The sequence below is a fragment of the Camelus dromedarius genome, chromosome 5 (assembly GCF_036321535.1).
Source record: "Camelus dromedarius isolate mCamDro1 chromosome 5, mCamDro1.pat, whole genome shotgun sequence".
Classification (NCBI taxonomy): domain Eukaryota; kingdom Metazoa; phylum Chordata; class Mammalia; order Artiodactyla; family Camelidae; genus Camelus; species Camelus dromedarius.
In genome coordinates, this window is record NC_087440.1 from 4,066,470 (window position 1) to 4,085,309 (window position 18,840).

Here is an 18,840-nt window from a genome sequence, read left to right on the forward strand (position 1 = left end):
TGGGGACAGTGGTTAGTGTCTTTTCGCCTCCCCGGGCGCAGGTTAGAGTGGTCGCAGTTTCCCAGGATAATCTGGCGGATGGGAGCAGTGACTGCTGCATGGCTGGGGCCTCCAAGGCCTTCTTCTCTGCGCTCCTGGGAGTCACAGTCAGATTCATTTACATCTATCTTGATTTCACACATACGTGGTCGTGAAGATGGGACCCAGGATGCAGACGGTCTGTCTGCGTACTTCCACCCTGAGGCCTCCCTTGACATCAGGTAGAAAGCCGATATCCACTTTTCCAACTGCACAGCATTCATTCATCCACGTGTACCAGAACTGATGGACCCCATTCCCTCTCCATCAACCTTAGTGTTGCTTTAATTCCCACTGTTTCAACCAGTGATGTGATGAACACCCTTGAAAAGACATTTTGAATAGCTGTGCAAGGACTTTAGTGGGATGAACTCTAAGGATTAGCACTGCTGGGGCACGGATGCAACTGTGGCCCTTTGATGTGCCCTGTACCCTATTCCCCTGGAGAGAAGTGTCTGTTAACTCTTCCCTTCCCTCCAGGGGACCTGCTGGGGCCTCTGCCTCCTTACATTGTCACCAGGGCTGGTTGTCACCAGGCTAAAGACCTGCCAGCGTGATGGTGACCAGTGCTGTCCTGCAGTGTGTCCGTCTGCCTGTGTCCTCACCTGACAGGTCGAGCATCTCCAGCACACACTGGCCACCTGCGCTGCCTCTCGTTGGAACTGCCTGTGTGTGTTGGGTTTCTGTTGGGAACACTGGATTTCAGGAGGATTTTGGACCACAGGGACGTGAAACCTTTCTCCAACATTGGGTTATGAGGAACACTTTTTTCAGGTTGTGGTTTGTCTTTCCAGCTGTTTTTCTGGGGTTTTGCTTGTCTTTTGATTTGTTTGGTTTTATTTTTGCCACAGGAATAGCTAAGCATCTCCCTTCTGTCCTCTGGCTGTGGTGTCACAGGGGGAACAGTAGTGTCTACCCTGAGATTATGCACAGTCACTAAAAGGGCTTCATTTTGTACGTCTCATCTTTAGTCTATCTGGATTTTCCTCTCAAAACATAACAATGTTAATTCATATAAAAACAAAAAAATTCACCAGTCCTCACTTAAGAGATTTGGGCAGACAGAAAAAGCCACCTTTTATATGATGTCGGTGATAGGGAACCTCCAGGATAGGTAAAGAGTCAGAGAGAGAGAAAGGGGCTTAGTTTTTGTCAGGGGCTGGGGGAGGGAGGAAGTGGTGTGTGCTTTGGTTGCAAGCTTTTAGTCTGAGGAAAGAAATCGTCTGAAATAGACAGTGGTGTTGGGCTCACAGCATTGTGAGTGCACTTAATGGTCCTGAATTGCACAATTTAAAATGGGAAAAGGCTAAGCTTTATTCTTGTAAACTTAAACCATAAAAAAATAGATGATTCTGTATTAGAAAAGAACAAATCTGACTCCACATTAGATCTGTTCTTTTGGCTTTAACCCTGTGCCCAGTTGCTTTAACCCTGTGCCCAGTTTTTGAGGCTTTGTCTTGCTAGCTCTGCACCCTTTGTTAAACAATGTTGCCTTTAGCCTGTCTGGTAAACAGGAGAGCTATTCTCAAGGTTTTGACCTTTAAGGATTTAACACTTCTGCACTGCTATAAAGACAAGCTTCAGAATAGAAAATTAAGTTTGTTTTGTTAGAGGTTTTACAGGGGCACCATGACCTGACCCCACATGGACAACTGCAGACCAAGATAATGGCAGACTGATGTCCTGGAGAACCATCTTCCCCAAGTCAGACTTCAGGCTCCTTTTCTACTGAAAAGGGGAGGGGCTGTGGTTGGTTGTTGCAAACTTCTTGGTGTAGGATTTCTTTGTTCTTGGAATCCTTTCCAGCTGTCCAAGTGGGTCAGGTCATGGTGCCCTGTAAAACCTCCAACAAAACAAACTTTACTTTCTATTCTGCAACTTGTTGTCTCTATAGGAGTGCAAAGTGTTCACATCCTTAAAGGTCAGAGCCTTGAGAATAGGCTCTCCTGTCTATTTCAGGCTAAAGGCAACATTGTTTTGCAAAAGGTGCAGAGCCAGCAAGAGTAAGCCTAGAAAACAGGGCACAGGGTAGAAGGAAAAGAAACATTTAATATGGAGTCACATTTGTTCTTTTCTACTACAGTGCCTTTTGGTGAGAGTTAAGAGGATGTTTCCTGGGCAGGTCCTCCTCTGACCCAGGCTGGGGTTCAAAGCAGGAGCCCTGCCACATTCACCATGACTGTGATCTCTTGCAGGGCCTCATCTCCTGCAGAGAATGTAACAATTATCGGTGATTAAAATTACCTGTCAGAATCACTTCAATTGCCTATAAAATATATCATGGTGGGGGTGGGGTGGGAGGAGGCAGGCAGGGGACATCTCATTGGTCCCTCAACAGTCAGTCTCCTCTGATGCAAGGGACCAGGGTCATGGTAGATTCCAAGGTGGCCAGGCCAGCGTAGCTGCCTGCTTGGTTCTCCAGCCTTGGGTTCCTAACATGGACACTTTCTAATCTCCCGTCCCTTGTCCCTCTCCCGGCACGAATGAACATGGTCCCTGCACCCACCTGGGCTGAACCCAGGCCCCTCACACAGCCCACCACCTGCTGTCCATCCCTGGGCTCAGTTGCACCCTCATCCCCCAACAGGTCATAGTGCCCAGCGCCTCAGCCCTCAGGGTCTGGGTCACCATCCGGCATGTCAACCACCCAAGGCCCACAGGGCAGTGGTGGGCAGCCTGGGACCACCCTGACCCGCAGGCTCAGATGAGGCACAGGTCTCGGGGTTGAGGGCACCCAGGGGGAGTTGGAGCTGCCTCCAGCCTGGCCCGCTGCGCCCTGTAGCCTCAGACATTGGCTGTGCTGCCTCACACTAGGCCGGGTCCCCTGCTGGTGGCAGTCGCCATAGTGACCAGAGCCCAGAATTCCCCGCCCCACGTGTGGGGTAAGGGGTGAGGGTGTCAGGTGTCAGCTCAGGGTAGGGGTGCATTAGGGGTGAGGGGGGATCCTGTGGTAAAGGGGGGACAGTCTGAGGGGTGAGGGGGACCATCTTGGGATGTTGGGGGAATCCTGCCTTTTTTTTTTTTTTTTTTTGGTTAGTTTGAATGCTTTATGTTTAAACAGTGGAATAAATACCATTGAAGTTAATTGACAATCAATACATTCTATGCAGCACAGCGCAATTGATTACGCACCAAACAATGAAATGTCTAATTACATAGATGCACAGTGTCCTTGATTAACATTAATATCCTTTCAGCCTATCTATTTGCACTGTATACCATGTGTAACATTGTGTTAATCATTAATTAATCATACTGATTGCATTAGTCATTAATCATTAATCCCTCCGAAATCAAAATTTTTTTGACATTTTTTATTGATTTATAGTCATTTTACAATGTTGTGTCAAATTCCAGTGTTCAGCACAATTTTTCAGCCATACATGGACATATATACACACTCATTGTCACATTTTTTTCTCTGTGAGCTACCATAACATTTTGTGTATATTTCCCTGTGCTATAGAGTATAATCTTGTTTATCTATTCTACAGTTTTGAAATCCCAGTTTATCCCTTCCCACCCTCCGCCCCCCTGGCAACCACAAGTCTGTATTCTCTGTCTATGAGTCTATTTCTGTCCTGTGTTTACACTTTGTTTTTGTTTTTCTGTTTGTTTGTTTAGATTCCACATATGGGCGATCTCATATGGTATTTTTCTTTCTCTTTCTGGCTTACTTCACTTAGAATGACATTTTCCAGGAGCATCCATGTTGCTGCAAATGGCATTATGTTGTTGGTTTTTATGGCTGAGTAGTATTCCATTGTATAAATACACCACATCTTTATCCAGTCACCTGTTGATGGACATTTAGGCTGTTTCCATGTTTTGGCTATTGTAAATAGTGCTGCTATGAACATTGGGGTGCAGGTGTCATCCTGAAGTAGGGGTCCTTCTGGATAGAAGCCCAGGAGTGGGATTCCTGGGTCATACGGTAAGTCTATTCCTAGTCTTTTGAGGAATCTCCACACTGTTTTCCATAGTGGCTGCACCAAACTGCATTCCCACCAGCACTGTAGGAGGGGGGAATCCTGCCTTGAGACAGTGGTGAGCCATAAGTTGTACCTAGCAGGGTGGAGTGTGGGAGTAGGGACCTCGGTATAAGAAAGAGCCCCATCTTGGGGGTCCCTTTGGAGACTGGGCCTGGCTGGGGCTGGGGGCAGTAACGGGGAGGGGGAGGTGAGCAGGGGGAGTGGGGCTGGGGACTGTGGCCTGGCCCGGGGCCAGGGGTGGTTCTGGTTCAGTGCCTGGGACCTGGTCGGTGGCCGGGTGGGGGCCTTGGGGATGGAGACCCAGAAGGGCGGGCAGGGAGGTGGGCCCGCACTACCGCCCTGCCCAGCCCCGCCAGGCTGTGCTGGGCCCCACACTGCTGGAGCCCCAGCCCGAGTGTCCGGTGTGACGCGCATGCGCGTGGACGCACAGATGCTCGGACTCCGGAACCCGCCCAGAGCGTGTGGAAGCCGGGTGGGAGCCGGGTGCTCCCCGACCATTTCCCGCGGAGGAACGTGGCCTCGGGTCTGGGCCGCCATGTGCCATCGCCTGTGCTGTTGTCGCTGGGCAGGTAAGGGGGCGCTGGTGGGGGCGCGCAGGTCGGGGAGCCGGCGGGTGAGGCCTGGGCTGCGTTGGGGAGGCCCGCAGGGAGGCGAGCGCAGGTGAGGTCTGGGCCCCGCAGCCCCTTAGGACCCTGAGGCAGGTCCGGGCCGCCGCCCTGGTTCGTGGTGCCCCTCGCCCCCCACATTAGTAGTCCTTGAACTCCGCGTCGTCGCGGCCGCTCCTACGGGGAAGCGGGAGCAGCCCCGGGAGGTGAGAGGGAGCACCTCCAACCGGCCCTCAGGCCTTGGCCTGGTCGCGGGAGGCGGGTGCGGTGCGGTCGCGGGGTCCCAGCGGCGGCTGCGGTGGGATGGGGGCAGCCTCGTGCGAGCCTCTGGATTTGTTTCCTACTCCCCCACGGCTTGTAGTGGGGTGATCTCTGCTTCCCCATGTTCGCGGGGTGCATGTCTCGCGGTCAGCCTGCTCCTCGAAGGCGGAGGCGGTGTTCTCAGGGTGCGTGGGCTGTGCTATCGGCGGCGGCGGGGAGAGGGGTCTGCCCCAGGGAGCCTGTCGATTTGCTCCCATCTCCCCCGCGGCTTGTCCTGGGCTCGGTCTCTGCTGCACCAGGTTTGCGGGACTCAGGTTACAGGTCAGTCTGCTCCCCGGAGGCCGGCGCGGTGCGGTCAGTGCGGGGCCGGCGACAGCGACAGCAGAAATGGGAGCAAATCCTCGCGCTCGCATGGGGCAGCTCCAATCCCGCCATCGCCGCCGCCTTCGAAGCTCTGACAGCACAGCATCCGCCTTCCAGGAGCAGGCTGACCTGTAACCTGAGACCCGCGAACCTGGGGTAGTAGAGGCCAAACCCAGGACAGACCGCGGGGGAGTTGGAAGCAAATCCACAAGCTCACCTGGGCAGACCCCTAATCCGCCGCTGCCGCCGCTGCCTCCAGCCACACCGCGTCCGCCTCCTGGGAGCCGGCTGACCTGGGGATGTGCCTGGGGAGATGGGGGCAAATCGTCCCCCAGCTCGCCAGGGGCAGCGCTCCTCTCCCTACCGCTGCCCCAGGTTCGCGGGACGCTTGTTTCCAGGGCAGTTGGCTCCGGGGAGGCAGGCGCGGTGCGGTCAGGGGACGGCGTTAGGGTGTAGGTGTCTTCACATTGGAATTCGCTCCAGATACATACCCAGAAGTGGGATTGCTGGTTCAAATGGGAAGTCTATTTTTAGTTTTTTGAGGAATTTCCATAGTTTTCCATAATGGCTGCTCCAAACGACATTCCCAGCCACAGTGTAGGAGGCTTCCTTTTTCTCCACACCCTCTCCAGCATTTCTCATTCATGATTGCCATTCTGACTGGTAGGAGGTGAGGGTTCATTGTAGTTTTGATTTACATTTGTCTTATAGAGATACTGAGCATTTTTTCATGTGCCTGTTGGCCATTTGTATGTCTTCACTGGAGAAATGCGTGTTTAGGTCTTCTGCCCTTTTTTGGATTGGGTTGTTTTTTTATTATTAGATTGTATGAACTGATTATATGTTCTGGAAATTAAGCCTTTGTCAGTCGCATTATTGGCAAATATTTTCTCCCATTTGTTGTCGTTTTATTTATGGTTTCGTTTGCTGTGCAAAAGCTTGTAAGTTCAGTTAGGTCCTGTTTGTTTATTTTTGCTTTTATTTCTGTTGCTTGGGTAGACTGCTCTAGGGGAAGATTACTGAGAAGTATGTGAGATAATGTTTTGTTTATGTTTTCTTGTAAGAGACTTAGTGTCTTGTCTTATATTTAAGTCTTTAAACCGTTTTGAATTTATTTTTGCGTATGGTGTGACGGGGTATTCTAATATCATTGATTTGCATGCAGCTGTCCAGCTTTCCCTACACGATCTGCTGAAGAGACTGTTTTCACTCCGTTATATGTTCTTGCCTCCTTTGTCAAAGATGGTTTGAGTGAAAGTTCGTGGGTTTATGTCTGGGCTCTCTATCATGTTCCATCGATGCGTACGTAGGTCTGTTTCTGTACCAAGACCATGCTGGTTGGATTGTAGCTCTATAGTAGCGTGTGAAGTCTGGGAGGGTTATCCTTCCTGCTTCGTTCATTTTCTTCAATAATGCTTTGGTAATTCTGGGTTTTTTGTGATTCCGTGTAAGTTTTAGGATGATTTGTTCTAGTTTTGTGAAAAATGTCCTGGGTGATTTGATAGGAATCTGTAGGTTGCTGTGGGCAGTATGGTCATTCTAACAATATTAATTCTTCCAATGCAAGAATCTGGGCTATCTTTCCATTTTTTTGTAAGTCTTCTTTAATTTTTTTGATCAGTGTTTTGTAGGTCTCCACATGTAAGTCTTTCACTTCCTGGGTCAGACTTATTCCTAAGACTTTTATTTTTTTTGGATGCAGTTTTCAAAGGGATTATTACCTTCGTGTAAATAAACACCACTGATTTCTGTATGTTGATGTTGTGTCCTGCTGCTTTGTTGAATTCTTTTACTAGTTCTAGTCATTTTTGTGGGGAGCCTTTAGGGTTTTCCATGTACAGTATTATGTCATCCACATATAGTGATAGCTTTACCTCTTCTCTTCCAGTTTGGATCTCTTATTTTTTTGTTGTTGTTGTTGTCTATTTGCTCTACTAGGACTTCCAATACTATATTGCGTAGAAGTGGTGAGAGTGGGCATCCTTGTCTTGTTCCAGATGTTAGCAGACAGGCTTTCAGCTTTTCAGTGTAGAGTATGATGCTGGCTGTAGGTTTGTTATAAATAGCTTTTATCATGTTGAGATATGTTCCCTGTATACCCAGTTTAGTAAGACCAGGGGCTCAGTGTGGTCAGGGGGCTGGGAGGATGGCAGCAGCAGTAGCGGTGACAGGAGGAGAGGGGCTCCCCCTTGCCAGGGGGGGAGCTCCCATCTACCCCTGTGGCCTGGCCTTGGGGCAGCCTAGCTGCCTCAGTTTCATTGGGCCTAAGTCTTTAGGTCAGTCTGCTCCCAGGAGGCTGGCATGATGCAGTCAGGGGCAGTGGCGGGAGTCAGGCTGCCCTGTGCAAGCCCTTGAATTTATTCCCATCTCCCCAGTGGCGTGGCCTGGCCTGGGGCGGCCTCTGTTGCCCCAGGTTCGCTGGAGGTGCGTCCTCAGGTCAGCCGGCTCCTGGGAGGAGGACGCGGTGCCCTGAGCGGGCAGTGTCTGGCCACGGGCAAGGACTCCCAGAGGACTGGGTTCTAGCCTGGGGTAGCTGACTCTCCTAACCTTTATTTTGCTTTCTCAGGTGGTAGCATTTTGCTTTCTCAGGTGGTAGCTGTAGCGGTGTTTCCATTATAGGATATCAGTAGATATTGGTAGGTCTCTGTGCTATACAGAAGAAACTTTTTTTAAAATCTATATGTATAGTAACTAACATATGTAAATCTCAAACTCCCAAATTTATCCCTTCCCATCTCCTTTCCCTGGTAACCATAAGATTGTTTACTATGTGTATGACTCTTTCTGTATTGAGTTCAAATGAATTCATAGTGTCCTTTTTCTTTCCTTTTTTGGATTCCACATTTGAGCAATATCATATGGTATTTTTCTTTCTCTTTCTGGCTTACTTCACTTAGACTGATGATCTCTAGGTCTATCCACGTTGCTGCAAATAGCATTATTTTATTCTTTTTTATGGCAGAGTAGTATTCCATTGTAAAATATACCCCAGTTTCTTTATCCAGTCATCTGTTGCTACCTTTAGGTTGCTTCCATGTCTTGGCTGTTGTATAGGGTGGTGTTGTGAACATTATGGTGCAAGTGTCTTTTCACGTTACAGTTCCCTCCAGATATATGCCCAGAAGTGGGATTGCTGGATCAGATGGTAAGTCTATTTTTAGTTTTTTGAGGAATCTGCATACTGTTTTCCATAAGGTCTACACCAAACTACATTCCCACCAACAGTGTAGGGGGTTCCCTTTTCTCCATACCTTCAGCATTTGTCATTCATGGACTTTTGAATGATGGCCATTCTGACTGGTGTGAGGTGATAGCTCATTGTAGTTTTGATTTGCATTTCTCTGATAATAGCGATAGTGAGTATTTTTTCACGTGCCTGTTGGCCATTTGTGTGTCTTCTTTGGAGAATTGTTTGTTCAGGTCCTCTGCCCATTTTGGGGTTGGGTTTGGTTTTTGTTACTCAGTTGTATGAGCTGTTTACATATTCTGAAAAATTAAGCCTTTGTCAGTCACATCATTTGCATATATTTTCTCCCATTCATAGATTATTTTCTTTTGCTTATGGTTTTCTTTTCTGTGGGGAAGGTTATGAGTTTAATTGGGTCCCATTTGTTTATTTTTGTTCTTGTTTGCATTGCCTGGGTAGACTGCCCTAGGAGAACGTTGCTAAGAATTATGTCTGAGAATGTTTTGCCTATGTTTTCTTTTAGCTGATTTATCGTGTCTTGTCCATCTGCATCTTAATCCTAGACTCTAGATCTGTTCTTCAGTTTCAAATTTTGAGCTTCTTAGAGAACACCTACTCTTAGCTCACATGTCAGATTCAACATGTCTTAAACTGAATTCGTAATCTTTTTCTTGAACTGACTTCCACTTGCAGCATCTCTGCTTACTCAGTGGGGTAATCATTCTTCCGGTCCTGGATACCCAAAGCCTTGGACCGGTCTCTGATTTCTCTGTCTCGCACCATCTTCCACATTTTGTCAGCTCCCGGAACTGCACATTCTTGGTTTCAAGTGTCCATTCTGATTGCTGATACTCTGATGGAGAGCTTTCATCCCTGACACCTGAATTCCCTCTGTTGAGCTCTTGGATATTCTTTCCCCACCATTCAGTCCACCTACAGTTTTGACCCTCCAACATCGAGAGTCAAGTCAAAGACTTACTGCAACCAGATCTCTCAGCCAGGTAGTCTCGGCCCTCCATCATTTTGGCCCTGCGTTATCTGTTCCAGTCATTATGTGCCTTAGCCTCCTAGGGTAGCCTGTGCTTTATCACAAGCCAGGAGAATCCAGCTTTTTCCCATCCAGTTCTCAGTTAAAATAGCTTAGAATTACCCCAGGAACCAGTTGGAGCCCCATCCCCTTTATAGAGTCTTCCCTATTTACTCCAACTCCTAGCTCCTCTTTGTATTCCTGCACTGTTGATGATCGATAGCCCGTAATCTTGGCTTTGAGTACTGACTTGGTACCATTCCCGGGTGGTTTCCAATGTTTCTCCTCACTTAGCTGGTAAGTGGAGAAGGCTCCCATGTTCAGCCTCCTTTATACCCCTCACCCTGCTTAGCATTGGGCAACAGTGGGCATCCAGGCAGTGCTTTCCTACTTGATTTATTCACAGGGGTGGTGGTCTGGAACATAGCTAATAACTTTTAATTCAGTGTTGTAATTGAAAATGAGGAAGGCCTAGAAAATCCATAAGAATTTATCTCTATGTTGAGTTTAGCGCTTAACCTCAATGATTTTCTTAACTGTGCATTTACATTCACATAGTGTTCAGTGCTTGTACGTTTCCCTGAGGCAAGCAGGTGAGATGTCATTATGTTTGACTTTCACGTTACATTTCATATTGGATATATTTGTGGAATGAGAAAACCTTATTTTATTAGTACACAGCTGGAAGCCCAGAGAGACTAAGTGCGTCACCCAGGGTCACCTGGTCAGTGTTGGGCACAGGCCAGGACCGTGGTTCATATCTTTCAGCTGATGCTGCTCCTCTTCCAGTGCCTTTTCACACCAGTGCTGGGAAATGTAGCCCCATCAGCCACATGGCCAAGTCCCATTGCTGCCCCTTTACCTGCCAGTGGTGGCAATGCTACGAAAAGTGGCAAAAGAAAGGTCAGAAATAGGAGTGGTAAAAGACATGGAAGTGCTGGAAGTGGATCCTCAACCTCCTCCTCCCTGTTTGAGCGCCTCACGTGTGTCCTACCCTGACAGTGCTATTCATTGTTTATAACATAGTGTTTACCATCAACCTGATCTTGCATAAGACATGCTTTTACCCTGGTCCCTTCCCTGCTAGTAGTCACTGTCAGGGACAGAAGGTGCCTGACTGTGCTCTGTGCATGTCTACTTGCTCTAAAGAGAAGTGGATGGAGATTGGGCAGTCACACAATCCAAGCAAATGAGACTCTTGGCACTGAAGCTTACTTTGGGAATGGAATTTTCTGTTTATTAATTAACCTTATTAATACCTTTATAATTTTTATTTTGCTTGGTAGACAGAATCACAGAGAAGGCATCAATAGCAGGAGTTGAAACCACTTTTTTTTAATTGAAGTATTGTTTACAATGTTGTGTCAGTTCCGGCGTACAGCATAATGTTTCAGTCATACATATATATACATATATTTGTTTTCATGTTCTTTTTCATTATGGGTTACTGCAAGGTATTAAATATAGTTCCCTGTGCTGTACAGAAGAAACTTGTTTATCTATTTTCTACAGAGTAGTTAGTATGTGCAAATCTCAAACTCCTAATTTATCCCTTCCCACCCGCTTTCCCACTGGTAATCATAAGACTGTTTACTATGTATGTGAGTCTGTTTCTGTTTTGTAGGTAAGTTTGCTTTAAAACCACTTTCTTTGTGAATTTATGAAAGCATCATGTATATACCTCCCACATGATATTTTCTCATCGGTAGGCTAGAAATTCCCAAATTTCCTGGCAGATGAGCGATGACAGTGAGTATGTTTAGAATTTTGAGACACAATAAAAGATAGCTTTTATGATTAAACAGTCTTATGTCTTACCCATTATTAGTTTAGATCATTGTCAGATACAGAGGTGAAAAAGTATACATCATAGAGAAAGGTTTCAGAAGTGTAAAAAAATTTAATTATCAAGTGATTTGTTTATATTGGCCAGCTATTCCACAGAGGTCAAAATACTTAAAAAGTTTGCGAATTCCCCAGAGGTGAGAACTTGACCAAATCATGCTATGGGTGTTGTTGCATTTACTTTAAAAAATAATTTATTAATTTTTAATTAAGTATCAACATCTTCTAACTCATGAATTTATCTTTAGGTAGCCTCAAGCAGTGTTCTTAATCCGTTCAGGTGCCAGTAGTTTAAATCATACAACACAGCTCTTTTGTGGTAAAATGAGGCAAATCACATGAATCTTTTCCCTACAAAATTACCGCAGGGGTTGTGTGGCCCTGCAAGAGCAGTGCTGGTCATTACAGCTGGGTTTGCAGTCCAGGTGTTAGTCTGATTCGTTTTTGTCTAAGCACCCCTCTTGGTGGAGCCGATCTTGCCTCAGACTTGGTTTAACAACCAGATGAGAGATGCTCAGCTTTCTGCATGGAGGGCTTTGTAACAGCTCCTTGGTTTCCCCAGTCGGTGCCCCTGAGGGGTGGCTGTGTGCTCCCTGGGAGAGCATTTGCTCAGCAAGGCAGAGAGGCTCAGTGCCTGGGGGCAGGAGCAGAGAAGTTGAAGGGGTCTCACTTTAAACTGCTTCTGGGGAGTTCCTGACCCCTCCTCCCGTCTCCTCCAGGGTGGAGCGCGGTGGGCGCTGCTCCGAGATGCTCTCAGTTCTGCCTTTTTTTGAAAACTGAATATACGAAAAAAAATCTTGTCTCGGTAAATACCAAACTCCTGTTGTCTTCCGTTTTGCTCTCGCTGAATTGTTTGTTTTTAAAATGTCATACTCTGTTTTGGCTCGGGAGGAAATGGCCATCCATGGTTTATGAGGAAAGAAGCCACACAATTAGTGACAAAGAACATCCTAAGTGACAGATTCCAGACAGAAGATTCTAAGTGGGTTACAGCCAGAAGTGCTTCCTGGAAAACTCCGTACCCACGTTCCCTTCTACCAATAATATAACTGTTTCACAAGAGCTTTAAGTTCCTCTTTTTATGAAAAAAGAATTTGTCAAGAGGGAAGGTTGGGGAACTTTCCCTTAAAGGGTCGGATAGTAAATATTTTAGGCGCTGCTGAACAGGAGTCAACATCAAGGATAGTGCGCATACCTGCACAATTGTCAAATGTCACCATTAAAAACGCAAAAACCATTCTTAGCTCCCAGACAGCAAAAAGAGGTGGTGGGTGGGATCTGACCCCTGGGCTCTCCTTTGCCCCTCTGATCTGATCATGACCATAAACATGGATCAAAAAGCCAAAGAGATCTCTGAATTGACTTCAGATCTTGCTTTGTTGGTTTCCCTTCAGTTTTCAGGTGGCCATTCCTAGATGCCCTGGGTCCGAAGTGAGGAGAAATAGCAATCATTTCAGGAAAAAAAAGGAGGTCAGGATATACATATTCAAAAAGCACCTGAATGCTTGATTCAGTCACTCCCGTGCCCATTGGCCCTGACTAAACTAACTTCACATCAAATTACTGCGCTCAATTTTAGATTTTCTAACTTCACTAGGACATAAAGATGGACTCAAAAAATGAAAAAAAAAACTAAGATGATTAAAAGTCTATTATTGCAGATACTATTATATATGAAATAAACAACAAGCACCTTCTGGACAGCACAGGGAACTCTATTCAATATCTTGTAATAACCTGTAATGAAAAAATATGAAAAGGAATCACTGAATCACTATGCTGTACACCAGAAACTGACACAACATTGTAAACCAACTATACATCCATTAGAAAAGAAAGTATATTAAAAATGAGAAACCCCTTCCTGGAAACCCTTTTGCCTAGGGTTGAGCAGGACAAGGAACGAAGTAAACACACGAATCCAGACTCCAGAGCGCTACGTGGTGTGTGGACTAGCCCTTCTCTGCTTTACAGAGAGAACTGAGATAGATTTGGATCAAAATCTTGGTATGACATTTGAGGAGGAACTGATGACACTGTTAGTTGTTAAATACTGGAGTAAGTCCCTCTAGGAGGCTGTCAGTACTCTCCCCCATGCAGAGAAAGGCGTAGTTGCTCAGCATGGTTTTATCCAACTTAACCTCTAGCAGGGCAGCAAACTTCTTCATTCATTGACTCGTACCTCCTTCATTCTCTCATTAAGCTTATTTCTAATTAGCGTAGGGCTCAGGCACAGAGGGTAGGAGGGTGTCTGATATAATGCTTGCTTTCAAATAAAGTCTAGAGATATCAGGATATTTCTACTCTTACATCTGGATTTTTCTGCCTGTAACTTACACATGGGAACATCTGGCTGTTGGGTAGTACATTCTCATCTTCCAGCTTTGAAAGTAATGCATCTGGTTGAAGTTGTTAATCATGAATTACTCAGTATGTGCTGTGCTCCAGAAATTGACACAGCATTGTAAACTGACAATACTTCAGTTTAAAAATGAATTAAGTATTCTGGTTCCCATAAGCAAACGCTTGGCTCTGATATAAGATAATGGATGATGTCTGTAAAGTGCTTCACACAGTTCTTGAAAAAGAACTGCTTCACAAATAATAATAATAGGTATTATTAATTTTACTCCAGAACCTAAGTTTCTCAGCTCTTCCCTTCACCAAATCCCAAAAGATAGGAAAGTTTCCTTTATGTGACAGTCACCCGTGGAAGTCTGGGTGCTAAGTCCATCTAAGTGTGCCCTCACCCTGTCCCCACTCCCCTATTCATAGTTGTTGTTCGAAGGTGCAGCATATGCTTTTTAAAAATATATATATATATATATATATATTCATTAGTTTGATTTTTTAGACCCCATATATATGTGCTAACATACAGTGTTTGTCTTTCTCTGTCAGACATATTTCACTAAGCATAATACCCTCCTGGTTCATCTATGTTGTGGCAAATGGCAGAATTTTACCCCTTTTTATGGCTGAGTAGTATTCCATTGTATAAATACATACCACATATTCTTTATCCAGTCATGTAGTAGATGGACATTTAGGTTGTTCCCTGTGCTCTTTTTTTATTATTCTTGTTTAGGAGGGAGGTAATTAGACTTTTATTTATTGATTTTAATGGAGGTGCTGGGGATTGAAACCTGGACCCTTGTGCATGCTAAGCCTGCACTCTATCACTAATTCTTCATCCCTGCTCTCATATGCTCTTAATATTCACTTTATCAAAATAAATTACAACCAAATAATGTACCACATTTTGCCATGTTTTAATCAAATTTGCTATTCATGAAGCTGTATCATTACATTTCTATGCCTTCCTGTATTCTTGCTCAAGTAGGTTTTAAAATATTAACAGTGTTTTTTTATTATACAACCTGTTTAAAATTTCCAAAGTCCCTTCCTCTGTGTAATTTCATGAATGCCGCAGCAAGCACGTGAAATCGAACCAGCCTTTCCAGCTCATTGTCCCCCAGCTTTATTGAGATATAATTGGCATGCGACATTGTGTGAGTTTAAGGCATCTGATGTGTTGATGAGATCCTTCTGTAAATTGCAAACTGAGTACCATGATATTGTCAGCTATCTCCTCCGCCCCCGTCACAGTCACCAGTTTGTGTGTGCCTGGTGAGAACATTTAAGACCTGCTCTCTCAGCAGCATTTAGGTACATGATCTAGTGTTCTGTGTAATCGCCATGCTGAGCACTGGTCCCCAAACCTGTCAGTCTTATAACTGGTGATCTGTTCCCTGTGAGCAACACCTCCCAGTTTCCCCCACTCCTAAACCCTAGCAACCACCACTGTCTTCTGTTTCAGAGTTTTTCCTTTTTAGTTTCCACATATAAGTGAGCTCAGTGCTTTTTATTTTAATGATACAGCTGCATTCCCGAGAGGTTAAAGGACTGTTAAGTGAATTGTATCAGGAGGTTGAAGAATCAGCCCTCCAACTCTGCTCTTCTTTCTTTTTTTCGTTGAAGTGTGGTTGACTGACAGTGTTGTGTTGGTTTCAGGTGTACAGCACGGTCATTCAGTTATTTCATTTCATATCACACATATCCATCTGTGAACATACATTATGTTGCATATTTCTTGTTAGGATACAAGAGTTAATGGATTTTGAACAAACTATAAATAAAACCTGTTGTTAGGATATAAGAAAGTTATTGGCTTTTACACATTTATCTTCTAAGGCACCAGAGCAGCCTTTCAGTTGATGTTCTTGAGTTCTCTGGTAAACAGTCGTATCACCCAATTATAATTTTGTCCCTTCCTTTAACTTACACAAAACTCCTTTCTTTTTCTTTTTAATCACATTTTTCAGGACCTCCAAATTACTAAACAAAAACAGGATGCTAGACATCTTGTTTCTCGTATTAATGAGAACCTAACAGATATTCTTAAGAAGTTTTAAAAGTATCCACTTGAGCTAAGTTTTTAGGAAGCATAACATACACCACATGCCTTTTTATCATACACTGAAATCACCATCCTGTCCTTCTCTAATCAATTCACATGATGAATTAATACACTTCTACTGTTAAATCATTCTTGTATTCCTTAATTATTTTTGAGCTTATTTCTATACTTGCTTTTTTCAGATTTTACTTAGGATTTCTGTATGTGTATCAAGTGGAATTGAACCATTGTATTCTTTCTTTGTACTAATATTTTAGCATCACTAATCTCATGGGGTAAACAGGGCAGCTTATTCTATCTTTATCTAAAGTGTTTTAAGTAACAGGAAAACTTCTAACCTCGGAAAAGAGAATGCAGCCCTAAATGATCTGAGTCTAGTGCCTTCGGGGCAAAGAAATTATATGTGAAAGATACTATATTTCAAAATTTGTATTTATTGTCTTTTCTTGGGTCGATTTTGCTAATAATTTTATAAGTCAAATGATTATGTTTCAATACATTTTTATTTACAATATAAAGTTATATACATTATCTTGTAATTCCAAAATCATCATTATCTCTTGACAGTTTCCACTTTTCACTTTTTTTCTTTTTTATCATAGAAGAGTCAGTTTACAATGTTGCGTTAATTTCTGGTGTAGATCTACTTTTCACTTCTAACGTTGTGTTTTCTCATCACTTCATACTCAGATTGTTAGTTTGTTCTATTTTTTTTTTTTAATTTCAAATTAAACTTGCTCTTGGTTTAATTAAGTTCAGCCATTTCTTGTTGTTACATTCATTTAACACACATGCACATGCTCCTTGTTCTGCAGCTGGTGTGGGTGGACACGATGACTTGGCCAGTGTGGCCCCTGGGCCCTGTGTGCTGGGACTTTCCAGAGGCACCCTGCATACCTGTCTGGAGCCTAGACTGGGGACAGCATGAAGTTAGACATGAATGTTCACTGGAAAGGGCTGTCTCCAAGGTCCCTTAGGGCAGTCCATACAAGCAGCAGGCTGCATGCACTGCTGAGGGGGCTCCTGTTTGCAGCCATTGCACACCAGGCCTCCTTGGGGAAAAGAGCATGGTGGGCTTAATTGGCTGCAGAAGGAGTATTTTTAACATGAACTTTTAAAAATTGAATTATAATGAACATATGGAAAATCACACGGACTATAAGCATGTAATAAATTTCTGCAAAATGAACTCACCTGTGCAGTCACCGCCCACATTAAGAAATGAACACTACCCTTACCAGCACACCCCAGCGCATTCCTTACGCCTCTTCTCATTAACCATCTCTCACCCAAAAGATGCTGGGTGTTTTTCTGATTTTTATTACCAAGTACTAATTTTGCCTGTTTTTAAAGTTTATGGAACTGGTATTATCCAGCATGTGGTCTAAGGCTGACTTCTACTTAGCATGTTTGCGGGGTTCAGTACGTACTGTTCACCTAGGAATAGGGTGATCATATTTGGGAGTATTTCGCAGTTCGTTATGCTGTTGGTGAGTATTTGGGGGTGTTGCTGGTTTCAGCTGTTCTAAATAATGCTTCTGTGAATGTGCTTGTGCATTTTTTTTGAGTTACAGTCAGTTTACAGTGTTGTGTCAGTTTCTGCTGTACAGCAGAATTCTTCAGTCATACCTGAACATACATATATTCATTTTCATATTCTTTTTTTACTACAAGATCTTGAATATATTTCCCTGTGCTGTGCAGTATAAACTTGTTTATTTTATATGTATTGTGCATTTTTTTTAGTTACATATTATGCATTTCTGATGCATGGTGCACTTGGGGTGGGATTGCTTTCCAAAGTGATTTTTACCCCCAGCAGCATTAAATCAGAGTTTTCATTGCTCCGTACCTTCACTAACACTTTTAACTCTGTATTGCTTATAAAATTGTGTTTTTAATTTATGCTTCCTTGTTGGCTAATTATGTCATATTCCTTTTCATGTCTTTATTAGCCGGTGTGATGCCCTCTTTTGTGAATTGTCTGTATCGTTTACTTGTATTTTTTAGTTGGCTAATTTATCTTCCCGATTTACAGCTCTTTATACGCACAGGGCACGTGTATTTCAGATAACTTTTCCCATTCTTTCACTTCCATATTCCCTCGCTTAATGATATCTTTTGAGGAACAGAAGATTTTAATTTTAGTGAAATCTAGTGTTTTCCTTTTAGAATTCTTTGGGGAAATCTTTTAAAAATCTTCTTACTAATGTCTTGAAGATATCTTTGGATGTTTTCATTTAGAAGTTAATTGTTTGACCTTTCACATTTAGGCAGTAATTCACCATTAATTGATTTGCTTGTGTATATGATATGAAGGGTCAAGAACTATTTTTTCCCATATGAACCTCCAGTGGCCTTATTCCCATTTATTGGCATGTTCCAGCAGTGCCATCTTTGTCATAAATAAGGCAGATATTTTCTGGACTTGCTGTTTTGTTCCATTGCTCTGTTTATCTTTGAGCCAATTTGAAGTTCTCTTAACGACTATAGCTTTACAGTGTATCTTCTTTTAGTATAAATGCTTCAACTTTTTCTTCTTCAACCTTTTCTTCTTCAAGAGTTATCTTGACTATTATTAGGCTTTTGCATATTCATTTTGTCAGTTTCTGAAAGCATTAGGGCTTTGATTGGAACCACACTGACTCTATTAATTTGGAGCGAATTTACTTCTTTTAGCATGGAGTCTACCAACACTCCATACAGTACTACTCCATAAACACGATGTAGTTTTTCATTTATTTAGGACTGCTTTAATTTAGATTTTGTAGGTTTTTGTGTCAAGATCTTATACATCTTTTATTAGATTTATTCCTTGGCTGTTTGATCTTTTTAATGTTAAGATATCTTTTTAAAATTGCACAAATTTCTTTTGCTACTATATAGAAACACAGTCGGTTTTCATATATTGAACTTGCATCTAGAAACCTTACTAAATTCACTTATTTTCATGATTTGTAAATTCTTTTGGCTATTTTTCATGTATAATTAAGTCATCGGTTAATAATGACAGTTTTATTTTTTTCTTTCTGATCTTTGCAATTAAAAACCTTTCTTATTAC

At 43.6% G+C, this 18,840-nt stretch overlaps 2 protein-coding genes and 1 non-coding gene across 3 annotated transcripts in view; 2 read left to right on the top strand and 1 right to left on the bottom strand.

Moving 5' to 3' along the window:
* LOC135321264 (ubiquitin carboxyl-terminal hydrolase 3-like) overlaps positions 1-18,840 on the top strand; it is a 289,286-nt gene that overhangs the window by 20,962 nt on the left and 249,484 nt on the right. The gene's annotated exons all lie outside the window — the stretch shown is intronic.
* LOC116153408 (uncharacterized) overlaps positions 1-18,840 on the top strand; it is an 86,702-nt gene that overhangs the window by 15,707 nt on the left and 52,155 nt on the right. The window lies entirely within an intron of this gene.
* Positions 16,734-16,868, bottom strand: LOC116153666 (small nucleolar RNA SNORA70). Its single transcript, XR_004137559.1, has one exon. It is a non-coding gene; the product is annotated as a small nucleolar RNA SNORA70 (small nucleolar RNA).